Source organism: Phyllobates terribilis, unplaced genomic scaffold (genome assembly GCF_046119375.1).
Source record: "Phyllobates terribilis strain yellow unplaced genomic scaffold, ASM4611937v1 Scaffold_12__6_contigs__length_324123572, whole genome shotgun sequence".
Lineage (NCBI taxonomy): Eukaryota > Metazoa > Chordata > Amphibia > Anura > Dendrobatidae > Phyllobates > Phyllobates terribilis.
The window spans coordinates 104,611,788-104,637,714 of record NW_027362772.1 but is presented as its reverse complement, the minus strand read 5'-3'; positions in this window follow the sequence as shown (position 1 = coordinate 104,637,714).

Genomic DNA, 25,927 nt, shown 5'->3' with positions numbered 1-25,927 from the left:
CTCGCACTCACTTGCACACACTCGTATGCACACACTGGCACACACTCGCACACACACTCGTACACACTTGCACACACTCACACACACAGTCACACACACTCGCACGCACACACTCGCACGCACACACACTCGCACACACTCGCACACACTTGCACACACTCGCACACACACTCATACACACTCGCACACACTCACACATACAGCCCTACACACAATCGCACACATTCACACACACACTCGCACACACTCGCACACACTCGTACACACTCACTCACACACACTCACACACAATCGAGCAAACTCGCACACACACACTCACACACACACTCACACACACACTCGCACACACTTATACACAATCGCACACACACACTCGTACACACACTCACACACACTCGCACACACTCGCACACACTCACACACACTCGCACACACACACTCGCACACACTCGCACACATTCACACGCACACACACTCGCACATACACTCACACACACTCGCACACACTCAAACGCACACACTCGCACACACACTCACACACACACACCCACTCACTCGTGCACACTCGCGCACATTTGCACAAACTCGCACACACGCACACACTCTCGCACACACACTCGCACACACTCGCACACACACTCGCACACACTCACACACACTCACACACTCGAACACACTCGCACACACTCACAAACAATCGCACATACAGTCCTACAAGCTCACTCACACTCGCACACAATCACACACACTCACACACACGCACACACACTCACACACACTCGTACGCACTCACACACATACTCGCACACACTTGCACACACTCAAACACACTCACACACACAATCGCACACACTTACACACAATCGCACACACACTCTCGCACACACTCGCACACACTCGCACACACTCACACACACTCGCACACACACACTCGCACACACTCGCACACACTCGCACACACTCGCACACATTCACATGCACACACACTCGCACATACACTCACACACACTCGCACACGCTCGCACACACTCAAACGCACACACTCGCACACACACTCGCACACACACACACACACTCACTCGTGCACACTCGCGAACATTTCCACACATTCGCACACTCTCGCACACACACTCGCACACACTCGCACACACACTCGCACACACTCACACACACTCACACACTCAAACACACTCGCACACACTCACAATCACACATACAGTCCTACAAGCTCACTCACACTCGCACACAATCACACACACTCGCACACACACGCACACACACTCGCACACACTCGTACGCACTCACACACATACTCGCACACACTTGCACACACTCAAACACACTCGCACACACACTCGCACACACACTCAAACACACTTATACACAATCGCACACACACACTCGTACACACACTCGCACACACTCGCACACACTCGTATGCACACACTGGCACACACTCGCACACACACTCGTACACACTTGCACACACTCACACACACAGTCGCACACACTCGCACGCACACACTCGCACGCACACACACTCGCACACACTCGCACACACTTGCACACACTCGCACACACACTCATACACACTCGCACACACTCGCACATACAGCCCTACACACAATCGCACACATTCACACACACACTCGCACACACTCGTACACACTCACTCACACACACTCACACACAATCGAGCAAACTCACACACACACACTCGCACACACACTCACACACACACTCGCACACACTTATACACAATCGCACACACACACTCGTAAACACACTCGAACACACTCGCACACACTCGCACACACTCGCACACACTCACACACACTCGCACACACACACTCGCACACACTCGCACACACTCGCACACATTCACACGCACACACACTCGCACATACACTCACACACACTCGCACACACTCAAACGCACACACTCGCACACACACTCGCACACACACACACACACTCACTCGTGCACACTCGCGCACATTTGCACACACTTGCACACACTCACACACTCTCGCACACACACTCGCACACACTCGCACACACACTCGCACACACTCACACACACTCACACACTCAAACACACTCACACACACTCGCAAACACTCGCACATACAGTCCTACAAGCTCACTCACACTCGCACACAATCACACACACTCGCACACACACGCACACACACTCGCACACACTGCTATGCACTCGCACACACACTCGCACACACTTGCACACACTCGCACACACTCGCACATTCTCGCACACACACTCGCACACACTCACACCCACTCACTCGTGCACACTCGCGCACATTTGCACACACTCGCACACACTCGCACACTCTCGCACACACACTCACACACACTCGCACACACTCTCGCACACACTCACACACACTCACACACTCGAACATACTCGCACACACGCGCATACACTCGCACATACAGTCCTACAAGCTCACTCACACTCACACACAATCACACACACTCGCACACACACGCACACACACTCGCACACTCTCATACGCACTCGCACACACACTCGCACACACTTGCACACACTCAAACACACTCGCACACACACTCGCACACACTCGCACACACTCGCACACACACTCGCACATGCTCGCACACACTCACACGCACACACTCGCACACACACTCACACACACTCACACACACTCACTCGTGCACACTCGCGCACATTTGCACACACTCGCACACACTCGCACACTCTCACACACACACTCGCACACACTCACACACACTCACACACTCGAACACACTCGCACACACTCACAAACAATCACACATACAGTCCTACAAGCTCACTCACACTCGCACACAATCACACACACTCGCACACACACGCACACACACTCGCACACACTCGTACGCACTCACACACATACTCACACACACTTGCACACACTCAAACACACTCACACACACAATCGCACACACTTATACACAATCGCACACACACACTCGTACACACACTCGCACACACTCGCACACACTCACACACACTCGCACACACACACTCGCACACACTCGCACACACTCGCACACATTCACACGCACACACACTCGCACATACACTCACACACACTCGCACACGCTCGCACACACTCAAATGCACACACTCGCACACACACACACCCACTCACTCGTGCACACTCGCGCACATTTGCACACACTCGCACACACTCGCACATGCTCGCACACACTCAAACGCACACACTCGCACACACACTCGCACACACACACACCCACTCACTCGTGCACACTCGTGCACATTTGCACACACTCGCACACTCTCGCACACACACTCGCACACACTCGCACACGCATTCACACACACTCGTACACACTCACTCACACACACTCACACACAATCGAGCAAACTCGCACACACACACTCACACACATACTCACACACACACTCGCACACACTTATACACAATCGCACACACACACTCGTACACACACTCGCACACACTCGCACACACTCGCACACACTCACACACACTCGCGCACAAACACTCGCACACACTCACACACACTTGCACACACTCGCACACACTCACACACACTTGCACACACTCGCACACACTCACAAAAACTCCCACATACAGTCCTACAAGCTCACTCACACTCGCACACAATCACACACACTCGCACACACATGCACACACACTCGCACACACTCATACGCACTCGCACACACACTCACACACACTTGCGCACACACTCGCACACACACTCACACACTCTCGCACACACACTCGCACACACTCGCACACACACTCGCACACACTCACACCCAATCACTCGTGCACACTCACGCACACTCAGGCACATTTGCACACACTCGCACACTCTCGCACACACACTCGCACACACTCGCACACACACTCGCACACACTCACACACACTCACACACTCAAACACACTCACACACACTCGCAAACACTCGCACATACAGTCCTACAAGCTCACTCACACTCGCACACAATCACACACACTCGCACACACACGCACACACACTCGCACACACTGGTATGCACTCGCACACACACTCGCACACACTTGCACACACTCAAACACACTCGCACACACACTCGCAAACACACTCGCACACACGTGCACACACTCGCACACACTCGCACATTCTCGCACACACACTCGCACACACTCACACCCACTCACTCGTGCACACTCGCGCACATTTGCACACACTCGCACACACTCGCACACTCTCGCACACACTCGCACACACACTCGCACACACTCACACACACTCACACACTCGAACATACTCGCACACACTCGCATACACTCGCACATACAGTCCTACAAGCTCACTCACACTCACACACAATCACACACACTCGCACACACACGCACACACACTCGCACACACTCATACGCACTCGCACGCACACTCGCACACACTTGCACACACTCAAACACACTCGCACACACACTCGCACACACTCGCACACACTCGCACACACACTCGCACATGCTCGCACACACTCACACGCACACACTCGCACACACACTCACACACACTCACACCCACTCACTCGTGCACACTCGCGCACATTTGCACACACTCGCACACACTCGCACACTCTCGCACACACACTCGCACACACTCGCACACACACGCACACACACTCGCACACACTCGTACGCACTCACACACATACTCGCACACACTTGCACACACTCAAACACACTCGCACACACACTCGCACACACTCACACACACTCACACACTCGAACACACTCGCACACACTCACAAACAATCGCACATACAGTCCTACAAGCTCACTCACACTCGCACACAATCACACACACTCGCACACACACGCACACACACTCGCACACACTCGTACGCACTCACACACATACTCGCACACACTTGCACACACTCAAACACACTCGCACACACACTCGCACACACACTCGCACACACTTATACACAATCGCACACACACACTCGTACACACACTCGCACACACTCGCACACACTCACACACACTCGCACACACACACTCGCACACACTCACACACACTTGCACACACTCGCACACACTCACACGCACACACTCGCACTCACTTGCACACACTCGTACGCACACACTGGCACACACTAGTACACACACTTGCACACACTTGCACACACTCACACACACACTCATACACACTCGCACATACAGCCCTACACACAATTGCACGCATTCACACACACTCGTACACACTCACTCACACACACTCACACACAATCGAGCAAACTCGCACACACACACTCACACACATACTCACACACACACTCGCACACACTTATACACAATCGCACACACAAACTCGTACACACACTCGCACACACTCGCACACACTCGCACACACTCACACACACTCGCGCACACACACTCGCACACACTCACACACACTTGCACACACTCGCACACACTCACAAAAACTCGCACATACAGTCCTACAAGCTCACTCACACTCGCACACAATCACACACACTCGCACACACATGCACACACACTCGCACACACTCATACGCACTCGCACACACACTCGCACACACTTGCACACACTCAAACACACTTGCACACACACTTGCGCACACACTCGCACACACACTCGCACACACTCACACACACCCGCACCCGCTCGCACACTCTCACACGCACTCACTCGTGCACACTCGCGCACATTTGCACACACTCGCACACACTCGCACACTCTCACACACACACTCGCACACACTCGCACACACACGCACACACACTCGCACACACTCGTACGCACTCACACACATACTCGCACACACTTGCACACACTCAAACACACTCGCACACACACTCGCACACACACTCGCACATACACTCATATACACTCGCACACACACGCACACACTCGCACACAGAGTCGTACACACTCACACACACACTCACTTACTCACACGCACACACTCGCGCACACTCACACACACTCACACACTCACGCACACTAGCACACACTCGCAAGCACACACTCACACAGACTCACACACACTCACTCACACTCGTGCACACTCACACACACTCGCACACGCTCGCACACATTTGCACACACTCACACTCACTCGCACGCACTCGCACACACTTGCACACACACGCACACACACTCATACACACTCGTACACACTCGCACACACACTCGCACAAACACGCACGCACACACTCGCACACACTCACACCCACTCACTCGTGCACACTCGCGCACATTTGCACACACTCGCACACACTTGCACACTCTCGCACACACACTCGCACACACTCGCACACACACTCGCACACACTCACACACACTCAAACATACGAGCACACACTCGCAAACACTCGCACATACAGTCCTACAAGCTCACTCACACTCGCACACAATCACACACACTCGCACACACACGCACACACACTCGCACACACTCATACGCACTCGCACACACACTCGCACACACTTGCACACACTCAAACACACTCGCACACACACTCGCACACACACTCATACACCCTCGCACACACTCGCACATACAGCCCTACACACAATCGCACACATTCACACAAACTCGCACACACACTCACACACACACTCGCACACACTTATACACAATCGCACACACACACTCGTACACACACTCGCACACACTCACACACACTCGCACACACACACTCACACACACTCACACACACTTGCACACACTCGCACACATTCACACGCACACACACTCGCACACACACTCACACACGCTCGCACACACTCACACGCACACACTCGCACACACACTCGCACACACTCACACCCACTCACTCGTGCACACTCGCGCACATTTTCACACACTCGCACACACTCGCACACTCTCGCACACACACTCGCACACACTCGCACACACACGCACACACACTCGCACACACTCATACGCACTCGCACACACACTCGCACACACTTGCACACACTCAAACACACTCGCACACACACTCGCACACATTCGCACACATTCACACGCACACACACTCGCACATACACTCACACACATTCGCACACACTCAAACGCACACACTCGCACACACACTCACACACACACACACCCACTCACTCGTGCACACTCGCGCACATATGCACACACTCGCACACACCCACACACTCTCGCACACACACTCGCACACACTCGCACACACTCGTACACACTTTGACACACACTCGCACACACTCACTCATACACAATCGCACACACACACTCACACACACTCGCACACACTCGCACACACACCCGCATGCACTCGCACACACTTGCACACACACGCACACACACTCGTACACACTCGCACTCACTTGCACACACTCGTATGCACACACTGGCACACACTCGCACACACACTCGTACACACTTGCACACACTCACACACACAGTCGCACACACTCGCACGCACACACTCGCACGCACACACACTCGCACACACTCGCACACACTTGCACACACTCGCACACACACTCATACACACTCGCACACACTCACACATACAGCCCTACACACAATCGCACACATTCACACACACACTCGCACACACTCGCACACACTCGTACACACTCACTCACACACACTCACACACAATCGAGCAAACTCGCACACACACACTCACACACACACTCACACACACACTCGCACACACTTATACACAATCGCACACACACACTCGTACACACACTCACACACACTCGCACACACTCGCACACACTCACACACACTCGCACACACACACTCGCACACACTCGCACACATTCACACGCACACACACTCGCACATACACTCACACACACTCGCACACACTCAAACGCACACACTCGCACACACACTCACACACACACACACCCACTCACTCGTGCACACTCGCGCACATTTGCACAAACTCGCACACACGCACACACTCTCGCACACACACTCGCACACACTCGCACACACACTCGCACACACTCACACACACTCACACACTCGAACACACTCGCACACACTCACAAACAATCGCACATACAGTCCTACAAGCTCACTCACACTCGCACACAATCACACACACTCACACACACGCACACACACTCACACACACTCGTACGCACTCACACACATACTCGCACACACTTGCACACACTCAAACACACTCACACACACAATCGCACACACTTACACACAATCGCACACACACTCTCGCACACACTCGCACACACTCGCACACACTCACACACACTCGCACACACACACTCGCACACACTCGCACACACTCGCACACACTCGCACACATTCACATGCACACACACTCGCACATACACTCACACACACTCGCACACGCTCGCACACACTCAAACGCACACACTCGCACACACACTCGCACACACACACACACACTCACTCGTGCACACTCGCGAACATTTCCACACATTCGCACACTCTCGCACACACACTCGCACACACTCGCACACACACTCGCACACACTCACACACACTCACACACTCAAACACACTCGCACACACTCACAATCACACATACAGTCCTACAAGCTCACTCACACTCGCACACAATCACACACACTCGCACACACACGCACACACACTCGCACACACTCGTACGCACTCACACACATACTCGCACACACTTGCACACACTCAAACACACTCGCACACACACTCGCACACACACTCAAACACACTTATACACAATCGCACACACACACTCGTACACACACTCGCACACACTCGCACACACTCGTATGCACACACTGGCACACACTCGCACACACACTCGTACACACTTGCACACACTCACACACACAGTCGCACACACTCGCACGCACACACTCGCACGCACACACACTCGCACACACTCGCACACACTTGCACACACTCGCACACACACTCATACACACTCGCACACACTCGCACATACAGCCCTACACACAATCGCACACATTCACACACACACTCGCACACACTCGCACACACTCGTACACACTCACTCACACACACTCACACACAATCGAGCAAACTCGCACACACATACTCGCACACACACTCACACACACACTCGCACACACTTATACACAATCGCACACACACACTCGTAAACACACTCAAACACACTCACACACACTCGCACACACTCACACACACTCGCACACACACACTCGCACACACTCGCACACACTTGCACACATTCACACGCACACACACTCGCACATACACTCGCACACACTCGCACACACACTCGCACACACTCACACACACTCACACACTCGAACACACTCGCACACACTCACAAACAATCACACATACAGTCCTACAAGCTCACTCACACTCGCACACAATCACACACACTCGCACACACACGCACACACACTCGCACACACTCGTACGCACTCACACACATACTCACACACACTTGCACACACTCAAACACACTCACACACACAATCGCACACACTTATACACAATCGCACACACACACTCGTACACACACTCGCACACACTCGCACACACTCACACACACTCGCACACACACACTCGCACACACTCGCACACACTCGCACACATTCACACGCACACACACTCGCACATACACTCACACACACTCGCACACGCTCGCACACACTCAAATGCACACACTCGCACACACACACACCCACTCACTCGTGCACACTCGCGCACATTTGCACACACTCGCACACACTCGCACATGCTCGCACACACTCAAACGCACACACTCGCACACACACTCGCACACACACACACCCACTCACTCGTGCACACTCGCGCACATTTGCACACACTCGCACACTCTCGCACACACACTCGCACACACTCGCACACGCATTCACACACACTCGTACACACTCACTCACACACACTCACACACAATCGAGCAAACTCGCACACACACACTCACACACATACTCACACACACACTCGCACACACTTATACACAATCGCACACACACACTCGTACACACACTCGCACACACTCGCACACACTCGCACACACTCACACACACTCGCGCACAAACACTCGCACACACTCACACACACTTGCACACACTCGCACACACTCACACACACTTGCACACACTCGCACACACTCACAAAAACTCCCACATACAGTCCTACAAGCTCACTCACACTCGCACACAATCACACACACTCGCACACACATGCACACACACTCGCACACACTCATACGCACTCGCACACACACTCACACACACTTGCGCACACACTCGCACACACACTCACACACTCTCGCACACACACTCGCACACACTCGCACACACACTCGCACACACTCACACCCAATCACTCGTGCACACTCACGCACACTCAGGCACATTTGCACACACTCGCACACTCTCGCACACACACTCGCACACACTCGCACACACACTCGCACACACTCACACACACTCACACACTCAAACACACTCACACACACTCGCAAACACTCGCACATACAGTCCTACAAGCTCACTCACACTCGCACACAATCACACACACTCGCACACACACGCACACACACTCGCACACACTGGTATGCACTCGCACACACACTCGCACACACTTGCACACACTCAAACACACTCGCACACACACTCGCAAACACACTCGCACACACGTGCACACACTCGCACACACTCGCACATTCTCGCACACACACTCGCACACACTCACACCCACTCACTCGTGCACACTCGCGCACATTTGCACACACTCGCACACACTCGCACACTCTCGCACACACACTCGCACACACTCGCACACACACTCGCACACACTCACACACACTCACACACTCGAACATACTCGCACACACTCGCATACACTCGCACATACAGTCCTACAAGCTCACTCACACTCACACACAATCACACACACTCGCACACACACGCACACACACTCGCACACACTCATACGCACTCGCACGCACACTCGCACACACTTGCACACACTCAAACACACTCGCACACACACTCGCACACACTCGCACACACACTCGCACATGCTCGCACACACTCACACGCACACACTCGCACACACACTCACACACACTCACACCCACTCACTCGTGCACACTCGCGCACATTTGCACACACTCGCACACACTCGCACACTCTCGCACACACACTCGCACACACTCGCACACACACGCACACACACTCGCACACACTCGTACGCACTCACACACATACTCGCACACACTTGCACACACTCAAACACACTCGCACACACACTCGCACACACTCACACACACTCACACACTCGAACACACTCGCACACACTCACAAACAATCGCACATACAGTCCTACAAGCTCACTCACACTCGCACACAATCACACACACTCGCACACACACGCACACACACTCGCACACACTCGTACGCACTCACACACATACTCGCACACACTTGCACACACTCAAACACACTCGCACACACACTCGCACACACACTCGCACACACTTATACACAATCGCACACACACACTCGTACACACACTCGCACACACTCGCACACACTCACACACACTCGCACACACACACTCGCACACACTCACACCCACTCACTCGTGCACACTCGCACACATTTGCACACACTCGCACACACTCGCACACTCTCGCACACACACTCGCACACACTCACACACACTCAAACATACTCGCACACACTCGCAAACACTCGCACATACAGTCCTACAAGCTCACTCACACTCGCACACAATCACACACACTCGCACACACATGCACACACACTCGCACACACTCATACGCACTCGCACACACACTCGCACACACTTGCACACACTCAAACACACTCGCACACACACTCGCACACACACTCATACACCCTCGCACACACTCGCACATACAGCCCTACACACAATCACACACATTCACACACACTCGCACACACACTCACACACACACTCGCACACACTTATACACAATCGCACACACACACTCGTACACACACTGGCACACAATCACACACACTCGCACACACACACTCGCACACACTCACACACACTTGCACACACTCGCACACATTCACACGCACACACACTCGCACACACACTCACACACGCTCGCACACACTCACACGCACACACTCGCACACACACTCGCACACACTCACACCCACTCACTCGTGTACACTCGCGCACATTTGCACACACTCGCACACACTCGCACACTCTCGCACACATACTCGCACACACTCGCACACACACTCGCACACACTCACACACACTCGAACATACTCGCACACACTCGCAAACACTCGCACATACAGTCCTACAAGCTCACTCACACTCGCACACAATCACACACACTCGCACACACACGCACACACACTCGCACACACTCATATGCACTCGCACACACACTCGCACACACTTGCACACACTCAAACACACTCGCACACAAACTCGCACACACTCGCACACACTCAAACGCACACACTCGCGCACACACTCACACACACACACACCCACTCACTCGTGCACACTCGTGCACATTTGCACACACTCGCACACACTCACACACTCTCGCACACACTCGCACACACTCGTACACACTTTGACACACACTCGCACACTCACTCATACACAATCGCACACACACACTCGCACACACTCGCACACACTCGCACACACACCCGCACGCACTCGCACACACTTGCACACACACGCACACACACTCGTACACACTCGCACTCACTTGCACACACTCGTATGCACACACTGGCACACACTCGCACACACACTCGTACACACTTGCACACACTCACACACACAGTCGCACACACTCGCACGCACACACTCGCACGCACACACACTCGCACACACTTGCACACACTCGCACACACACTCATACACACTCGCACACACTCGCACATACAGCCCTACACACAATCGCACACATTCACACACACACTCGCACACACTCGCACACACTCGTACACACTCACTCACACACACTCACACACAATCGAGCAAACTCGCACACACACACTCACACACACACTCACACACACACTCGCACACACTTATACACAATCGCACACACACACTCGTACACACACTCGCACACACTCGCACACACTCGCACACACTCACACACACTCGCACACACTCGCACACACACACTCGCACACACTCGCACACACTCGCACACATTCACATGCACACACATTCGCACATACACTCACACACACTCGCACACACTCAAACGCACACACTCGCACACACACTCGCACACACACACACCCACTCACTCGTGCACACTCGCGCACATTTGCACACACTCGCACACTCTCGCACACACACACACACTCGCACACACTCGTACGCACTCACACACATACTCGCACACACTTGCACACACTCAAACACACTCGCACACACACTCGCACAAACACTCATATACACTCGCACACACACGCACACACTCGCACACAGAGTCGTACACACTCACACACACACTCGCACACACTCACACACACACTCACTTACACACACGCACACACTCGCGCACACTCACACACACTCACACACTCACGCACACTAGCACACACTCGCAAGCACACACTCACACAGACTAACACACACTCACTCACACTCGTGCACACTCACACACACTCGCACACACTCGCACATGCTCGCACACATTTGCACACACTCACACTCACTCGCATGCACTCGCACACACTCGCACACACTCACACACACTCGCACACACACACTCGCACACACTCGCACACACTCGCACACATTCACATGCACACACACTCGCACATACACTCACACACACTCGCACACGCTCGCACACACTCAAACGCACACACTCGCACACACACTCGCACACACACACACCCACTCACTCGTGCACACTCGCGCACATTTGCACACACTCGCACACTCTCGCACACACACTCGCACACACTCGCACACACACTCGCACACACTCACACACACTCACACACTCGAACACACTCGCACACACTCACAAACAATCGCACATACAGTCCTACAAGCTCACTCACACTCGCACACAATCACACACACTCGCACACACACGCACACACTAGCACACACTCGTACGCACTCACACACATACTCGCACACACTTGCACACACTCAAACACACTCGCACACACACTCGCACACACACTCGCACACACACTCGCACACACTTATACACAATCGCACAAACACACTCGTACACACACTCGCACACACTCGCGCACACACACTCGCGCACACACACTCGCACACACTCACACACACTTGCACACACTCGCACACACTCACACGCACACACTCGCACTCACTTGCACACACTCGTACGCACACACTGGCACACACTAGCACACACACTTGCACACACTTGCACACACTCACACACACACTCATACACACTCGCACATACAGCCCTACACACAATTGCACGCATTCACACACACTCGTACACACTAACTCACACACACTCACACACAATTGAGCAAACTCGCACACACACACTCACACACATACTCACACACACACTCGCACACACTTATACACAATCGCACACACACACTCGTACACACACTCGCACACACTCGCACACACTCACACACACTCACACACACTCGCACACACACACTCGCACACACTCACACACACTTGCACACACTCGCACACACTCACAAAAAACTCGCACATACAGTCCTACAAGCTCACTCACACTCGCACACAATCACACACACTCGCACACACATGCACACACACTCGCACACACTCATACGCACTCGCACACACACTCGCACACACTTGCACACACTCAAACACACTTGCACACACACTTGCGCACACACTCGCACACACACTCATACACCCTCGCACACACTCGCACACACCCGCACACGCTCGCACACACTCACACGCACACACTCGCACACACTCACACCCACTCACTCGTGCACACTCACGCACACTCGGGCACATTTGCACACACTCGCACACTCTCGCACACACACTCGCACACACTCGCACACACACTCGCACATACTCACACACACTCACACACTCAAACACACTCACACACACTCGCAAACACTCGCACATACAGTCCTACAAGCTCACTCACACTCGCACACAATCACACACACTCGCACACACACGCACACACACTCGCACACACTGGTATGCACTCGCACACACACTCACACACACTTGCACACACTCAAACACACTCGCACACACACTCGCAAACACACTCGCACACACTTGCACACACTCGCACACACTCAAACGCACACACTCGCACACACACTTACACACACACACCCACTCACTCGTGCACACTCGCGCACATTTGCACACACTCGCACACACTCGCACACTCTCGCACACACACTCGCACACACTCGCACACACACGCACACACACTCGCACACACTCGTAGCAACTCACACACATACTCGCACACATTTGCACACACTCAAACACACTCGCACACACAATCGCACACACACTCGCACATACACTCATATACACTCGCACACACACGCACATACTCGCAAACAGAGTAGTACACACTCACACACACACTCGCACACACTCACACACACACTCACTTACTCACACGCACACACTCGTGCACACTCACACACACTCACACACTCACGCACACTAGCACACACTCGCAAGCACACACTCACACAGACTCACACACACTCACTCACACTCGTGCACACTCACACACACTCGCACACACTCGCACACGCTCGCACACATTTGCACACACTCACACTCACTCGCACGCACTCGCACACACTTGCACACACACGCACACACACTCATACACACTCGTACACACTCGCACACACACTCGCACAAACACGCACGCACACACTCGCACACACTCACACCCACTCACTCGTGCACACTCGCGCACATTTGCACACACTCGCACACACTCGCACACTCTCGCACACACACTCGCACACACTCGCACAAACACTCGCACACACTCACACACACTCAAACATACGAGCACACACTCGCAAACACTCGCACATACAGTCCTACAAGCTCACTCACACTCGCACACAATCACACACACTCGCACACACACTCGCACACACTCATACGCACTCGCACACACACTCGCACACACTTGCACACACTCAAACACACTCGCACACACACTCGCACACACACTCGCACAAACACTCATACACCCTCGCACACACTCGCACATACAGCCCTACACACAATCGCACACATTCACACACACACTCACACACACACTCGCACACACTAAGACACAGTCGCACACACACACTCGTACACACACTCGCACACACTCGCACACACTCACACACACTCGCACACACACACTCGCACACACTCACACACACTTGCACACACTCGCACACATTCACACGCAAACACACTCGCACACACACTCACACACGCTCGCACACACTCACACGCACACACTCGCACACACTCACACCCACTCACTCGTGCACACTCACGCACATTTGCACACACTCGCACACACTCGCACACTCTCGCACACACACTCGCACACACTCACACACACTCGAACATACTCGCACACACTCGCAAACACTCGCACATACAGTCCTACAAGCTCACTCACACTCGCACACAATCACACACACTCGCACACACACTCACACACACTCACACACACTCATACGCACTCGCACACACACTCGCACACACTTGCACACACTCAAACACACTCGCACACACTCGCACACTCTCGCACACACACTCGCACACACTCACACACACTCGAACATACTCGCACACACTCGCAAACACTCGCACATACAGTCCTACAAGCTCACTCACACTCGCACACAATCACACACACTCGCACACACACTCACACACACTCACACACACTCATACGCACTCGCACACACACTCGCACACACTTGCACACACTCAAACACACTCGCACACACACTCGCACACACACTCGCACACACTCGCACACACACTCGCACACACTCACACACACTCGCACACGCTCGCACACACTCACACGCACACACTCACACACACACTCGCACACACTCACACCCACTCACTCGTGCACACTCGCGCACACTCAGGCACATTTGCACACACTCGAACAATCTCGCACACACACTCGCACACACTCGCACACACACTCACACACACTCACACACTCAAACACACTCGCACACACTCGCAAACACTCGCACATACAGTCCTACAAGCTCACTCACACTCGCACACACTCATACGCACTCGCACACACACTCGCACACACTTGCACACACTCAAACACACTCGCACACACACTCGCACACACTCGCACACACTCGCACACACACTCGCACATGCTCGCACACACTCACACGCACACACTCGCACACACACTCACACACACTCACACCCACTCACTCGTGCACACTCGCGCACATTTGCACACACTCGCACACACTCGCACACTCTCGCACACACACTCGCACACACTCGCACACACACGCACACACACTCGCACACACTCGTACGCACTCACACACATACTCGCACACACTTGCACACACTCAAACACACTCAAACACACTCGCACAAACACTCATATACACTCGCACACACACGCACACACTCGCACACAGAGTCGTACACACTCACACACACACTCGCACACACTCACACACACACTCACTTACACACACGCACACACTCGCGCACACTCACACACACTCACACACTCACGCACACTAGCACACACTCGCAAGCACACACTCACACAGACTAACACACACTCACTCACACTCGTGCACACTCACACACACTCGCACACACTCACACACGCTCGCACACATTTGCACACACTCACACTCACTCGCACGCACTCGCACACACTTGCACACACACGCACACACACTCATACACACTCGTACACACTCGCACACACACTCGCACAAACACGCACGCACACACTCGCACACACTCACACACACTCACTTGTGCACACTCGCACACATTTGCACACACTCGCACACACTCGCACACTCTCGCACACACACTCGCACACACTCACACACACTCAAACATACTCGCACACACTCGCAAACACTCGCACATACAGTCCTACAAGCTCACTCACACTCGCACACAATCACACACACTCGCACACACACGCACACACATTCGCACACACTCATACGCACTCGCACACACACTCGCACACACTTGCACACACTCAAACACACTCGCACACACACTCGCACACACACTCATACACCCTCGCACACACTCGCACATACAGCCCTACACACAATCGCACACATTCACACACACTCGCACACACACTCACACACACACTCGCACACACTTATACACAATCGCACACACACACTCGTACACACACTCGCACACACTCACACACACTCGCACACACACACTCGCACACACTCACACACACTTGCACACACTCGCACGCATTCACACGCACACACACTCGCACACACACTCACACACGCTCGCACACACTCACACGCACACACTCGCACACACACTCGCACACACTCACACCCACTCACTCGTGCACACTCGCGCACATTTGCACACACTCGCACACACTCGCACACTCTCGCACACACACTCGCACACACTCGCACACACACTCGAACACACTCACACACACTCGAACATACTCGCACACACTCGCAAACACTCGCACATACAGTCCAACAAGCTCACTCACACTCGCACACAATCACACACACTCGCACACACACGCACACACACTCGCACACACTCAAACACACTCGCACACACACTCGCACACACGCGCACACACTCAAACGCACACACTCGCACACACACTCACACACACTCACACCCACTCACTCGTGCACACTCGCGCACATTTGCACACACTCGCACACACTCACACACTCTCGCACACACACTCGCACACACTCGCACACACTCGTACACACTTTGACACACACTCGCACACACTCACTCATACACAATCGCACACACACACTCGCACACACTCGCACACACTCGCACACACACCCGCACGCACTCACACACACTTGCACACACACGCACACACACTCGTACATACTCGCACTCACTTGCACACACTCGTATGCACACACTGGCACACACTCGAACACACACTCGTACACACTTGCACACACTCACACACACAGTCGCACACACTCGCATGCACACACTCGCACGCACACACACTCGCACACACTCGCACACACTTGCACACACTCGCACACACACTCATACACACTCGCACACACTCGCACATACAGCCCTACACACAATCGCACACATTCACACACACACTCGCACACACTTGTACACACTCACTCACACACACTCACACACAATCGAGCAAACTCGCACACACACACTCACACACACACTCACACACACACTCGCACACACTTATACACAATCGCACACACACACTCGTACACACACTCGCACACACTTGCACACACTCGCACACACTCGCACACACTCACACACACTCGCACACACACACTCGCACACACTCGCACACACTCGCACACATTCACACGCACACACACTCGCACATACACTCACACACACTCGCACACACTCACACCCACTCACTCGTGCACACTCGCGCACATTTGCACACACTCGCACACACTCGCACACTCTCGCACACACACTCGCACACACTCGCACACACACTCGCACACACTCACACACACTCGAACATACTCGCACACACTCGCAAACACTCGCACATACAGTCCTACAAGCTCACTCACACTCGCACACAATCACACACTCTCGCACACACACGCACACACACTCGCACACACTCATACGCACTCGCACACACACTCGCACACACTTGCACACACTCAAACACACTCGCACACACACTCGCACACACTCGCACACACTCAAACGCACACACTCGCACACACACTCACACACACACACACCCACTCACTCGTGCACACTCGCGCACATTTGCACACACTCGCACACACTCACACACTCTCGCACACACACTCGCACACACTCGCACACACTCGTACACACTTTGACACACACTCGCACACACTCACTCATACACAATCGCACACACACACTCGCACACACTCGCACACACTCGCACACACACCCGCACGCACTCGCACACACTTGCACACACACGCACACACACTCGTACACACTCGCACTCACTTGCACACACTCGTATGCACACACTGGCACACACTCGCACACACACTCGTACACACTTGCACACACTCACACACACAGTCGCACACACTCGCACACACACGCACACACACTCGCACACACTCGTACGCACTCACACACATACTCGCACACACTTGCACACACTCAAACACACTCGCACACACACTCGCACAAACACTCATATACACTCGCACACACACGCACACACTCGCACACAGAGTCGTACACACTCACACACACACTCGCACACACTCACACACACACTCACTTACACACACGCACACACTCGCGCACACTCACACACACTCACACACTCACGCACACTAGCACACACTCGCAAGCACACACTCACACAGACTAACACACACTCACTCACACTCGTGCACACTCACACACACTCGCACACACTCACACACGCTCGCACACATTTGCACACACTCACACTCACTCGCACGCACTCGCACACACTTGCACACACACGCACACACACTCATACACACTCGTACACACTCGCACACACACTCGCACAAACACGCACGCACACACTCGCACACACTCACACACACTCACTTGTGCACACTCGCACACATTTGCACACACTCGCACACACTCGCACACTCTCGCACACACACTCGCACACACTCACACACACTCAAACATACTCGCACACACTCGCAAACACTCGCACATACAGTCCTACAAGCTCACTCACACTCGCACACAATCACACACACTCGCACACACACGCACACACACTCGCACACACTCATACGCACTCGCACACACACTCGCACACACTTGCACACACTCAAACACACTCGCACACACACTCGCACACACACTCATACACCCTCGCACACACTCGCACATACAGCCCTACACACAATCGCACACATTCACACACACTCGCACACACACTCACACACACACTCGCACACACTTATACACAATCGCACACACACACTCGTACACACACTCGCACACACTCACACACACTCGCACACACACACTCGCACACACTCACACACACTTGCACACACTCGCACGCATTCACACGCACACACACTCGCACACACACTCACACACGCTCGCACACACTCACACGCACACACTCGCACACACACTCGCACACACTCACACCCACTCACTCGTGCACACTCGCGCACATTTGCACACACTCGCACACACTCGCACACTCTCGCACACACACTCGCACACACTCGCACACACACTCGCACACACTCACACACACTCGAACATACTCGCACACACTCGCAAACACTCGCACATACAGTCCTACAAGCTCACTCACACTCGCACACAATCACACACACTCGCACACACACGCACACACACTCACACACACTCATACGCACTCGCACACACACTCGCACACACTTGCACACACTCAAACACACTCGCACACACACTCGCACACACTCGCACACACTCAAACGCACACACTCGCACACACACTCACACACACACACACCCACTCACTCGTGCACACTCGCGCACATTTGCACACACTCGCACACACTCACACACTCTCGCACACACACTCGCACACACTCGCACACACTCGTACACACTTTGACACACACTCGCACACACTCACTCATACACAATCGCACACACACACTCGCACACACTCGCACACACTCGCACACACACCCGCACGCACTCGCACACACTTGCACACACACGCACACACACTCGTACATACTCGCACTCACTTGCACACACTCGTATGCACACACTGGCACACACTCGAACACACACTCGTACACACTTGCACACACTCACACACACAGTCGCACACACTCGCATGCACACACTCGCACGCACACACACTCGCACACACTCGCACACACTTGCACACACTCGCACACACACTCATACACACTCGCACACACTCGCACATACAGCCCTACACACAATCGCACACATTCACACACACACTCGCACACACTTGTACACACTCACTCACACACACTCACACACAATCGAGCAAACTCGCACACACACACTCACACACACACTCGCACACACTTATACACAATCGCACACACACACTCGTACACACACTCGCACACACTCGCACACACTCGCACACACTCGCACACACTCACACACACTCGCACACACACACTCGCACACACTCGCACACACTCGCACACATTCACACGCACACACACTCGCACATACACTCACACACACTCGCACACACTCACACCCACTCACTCGTGCACACTCGCGCACATTTGCACACACTCGCACACACTCGCACACTCTCGCACACACACTCGCACACACTCGCACACACACTCGCACACACTCACACACACTCGAACATACTCGCACACACTCGCAAACACTCGCACATACAGTCCTACAAGCTCACTCACACTCGCACACAATCACACACTCTCGCACACACATGCACACACACTCGCACACACTCATACGCACTCGCACACACACTCGCACACACTTGCACACACTCAAACACACTCGCACACACACTCGCACACACTCGCACACACTCAAACGCACACACTCGCACACACACTCACACACACACACACCCACTCACTCGTGCACACTCGCGCACATTTGCACACACTCGCACACACTCACACACTCTCGCACACACACTCGCACACACTCGCACACACTCGTACACACTTTGACACACACTCGCACACACTCACTCATACACAATCGCACACACACACTCGCACACACTCGCACACACTCGCACACACACCCGCACGCACTCGCACACACTTGCACACACACGCACACACACTCGTACACACTCGCACTCACTTGCACACACTCGTATGCACACACTGGCACACACTCGCACACACACTCGTACACACTTGCACACACTCACACACACAGTCGCACACACTCGCACGCACACACTCGCACACACGCACACACACTCGCACACACTCGCACACACTTGCACACACTCGCACACACACTCATACACACTCGCACACACTCGCACATACAGCCCTACACACAATCGCACACATTCACACACACACTCGCACACACTCGCACACACTCGTACACACTCACTCACACACACTCACACACAATCGAGCAAACTCGCACACACACACTCACACACACACTCACACACACTCGCACACGCTCGCACACACTCAAACGCACACACTCGCACACACACTCGCACACACACACACCCACTCACTCGTGCACACTCGCGCACATTTGCACACACTCGCACACACTCGCACATGCTCGCACACACTCAAACGCACACACTCGCACACACACTCGCACACACACACACCCACTCACTCGTGCACACTCGCGCACATTTGCACACACTCGCACACTCTCGCACACACACTCGCACACACTCGCACACACACTCGCACACACTCACACACACTCACACACTCGAACACACTCGCACACACTCCCAAACAATCGCACATACAGTCCTACAAGCTCACTCACACTCGCACACAATCACACACACTCGCACACACACGCACACACACTCACACACACTCGTACGCACTCACACACATACTCGCACACACTTGCACACACTCAAACACACTCGCACACACACTCGCACACACACTCGCACACACACTCGCACACACTTATACACAATCGCACAAACACACTCGTACACACACTCGCACACACTCACACACACTCACGCACACACACTCGCACACACTCACACACACTTGCACACACTCGCACACACTCACACGCACACACTCGCACTCACTTGCACACACTCATACGCACACACTGGCACACACTAGCACACACACTTGCACACACTTGCACACACTCACACACACACTCATACACACTCGCACATACAGCCCTACACACAATTGCACGCATTCACACACACTCGTACACACTAACTCACACACACTCACACACAATCGAGCAAACTCGCACACACACACTCACACACATACTCACACACACACTCGCACACACTTATACACAATCGCACACACACACTCGTACAGACACTCGCACACACTCGCACACACTCACACACACTCACACACACTCGCGCACACACACTCGCACACACTCACACACACTTGCACACACTCGCACACACTCACAAAAACTCGCACATACAGTCCTACAAGCTCACTCACACTCGCACACAATCACACACACTCGCACACACATGCACACACACTCGCACACACTCATACGCACTCGCACACACACTCGCACACACTTGCACACACTCAAACACACTTGCACACACACTTGCGCACACACTCACACACACACTCATACACCCTCGCACACACTCGCACACACCCGCACATGCTCGCACACACTCACACGCACACACTCGCACACACTCACACCCACTCACTCGTGCACACTCACGCACACTCGGGCACATTTGCACACACTCGCACACTCTCGCACACACACTCGCACACACTCGCACACACACTCGCACATACTCACACACACTCACACACTCAAACACACTCACACACACTCGCAAACACTCGCACATACAGTCCTACAAGCTCACTCACACTCGCACACAATCACACACACTCGCACACGCACGCACACACACTCGCACACACTGGTATGCACTCGCACACACACTCGCACACACTCAAACACACTCAAACACACTCGCACACACACTCGCAAACACACTCGCACACACTTGCACACACTCGCACACACTCGCACACTCTCGCACACACACTCGCACACACTCACACCCACTCACTCGTGCACACTCGTGCACATTTGCACACACTCGCACACACTCGCACACTCTCGCACACACACTCGCACACACTCGGACACACACTCGCACACACTCACACACACTCACACACTCGAACATACTCGCACACACTCGCATACACTCGCACATACAGTCCTACAAGCTCACTCACACTCACACACAATCACACACACTCGCATACACACGCACACACACTCGCACACACTCATACGCACTCGCACACACACTCGCACACACTTGCACACACTCGCACATGCTCGCACACACACTCGCACACACTCGCACACACACTCGCACACACTCACACACACTCGCACATGCTCGCACACACTCAAACGCACACACTCGCACACACACTCACACACACACACCCACTCACTCGTGCACACTCGCGCACATTTGCACACACTCGCACACACTCACACACTCTCGCACACACACTCGCACACACTCGCACACACTCGTACACACTTTGACACACACTCGCACACACTCACTCATACACAATCGCACACACACACTCGCACACACTCGCACACACTCGCACACACACCCGCACGCACTCACACACACTTGCACACACACGCACACACACTCGTACATACTCGCACTCACTTGCACACACTCGTATGCACACACTGGCACACACTCGAACACACACTCGTACACACTTGCACACACTCACACACACAGTCGCACACACTCGCATGCACACACTCGCACGCACACACACTCG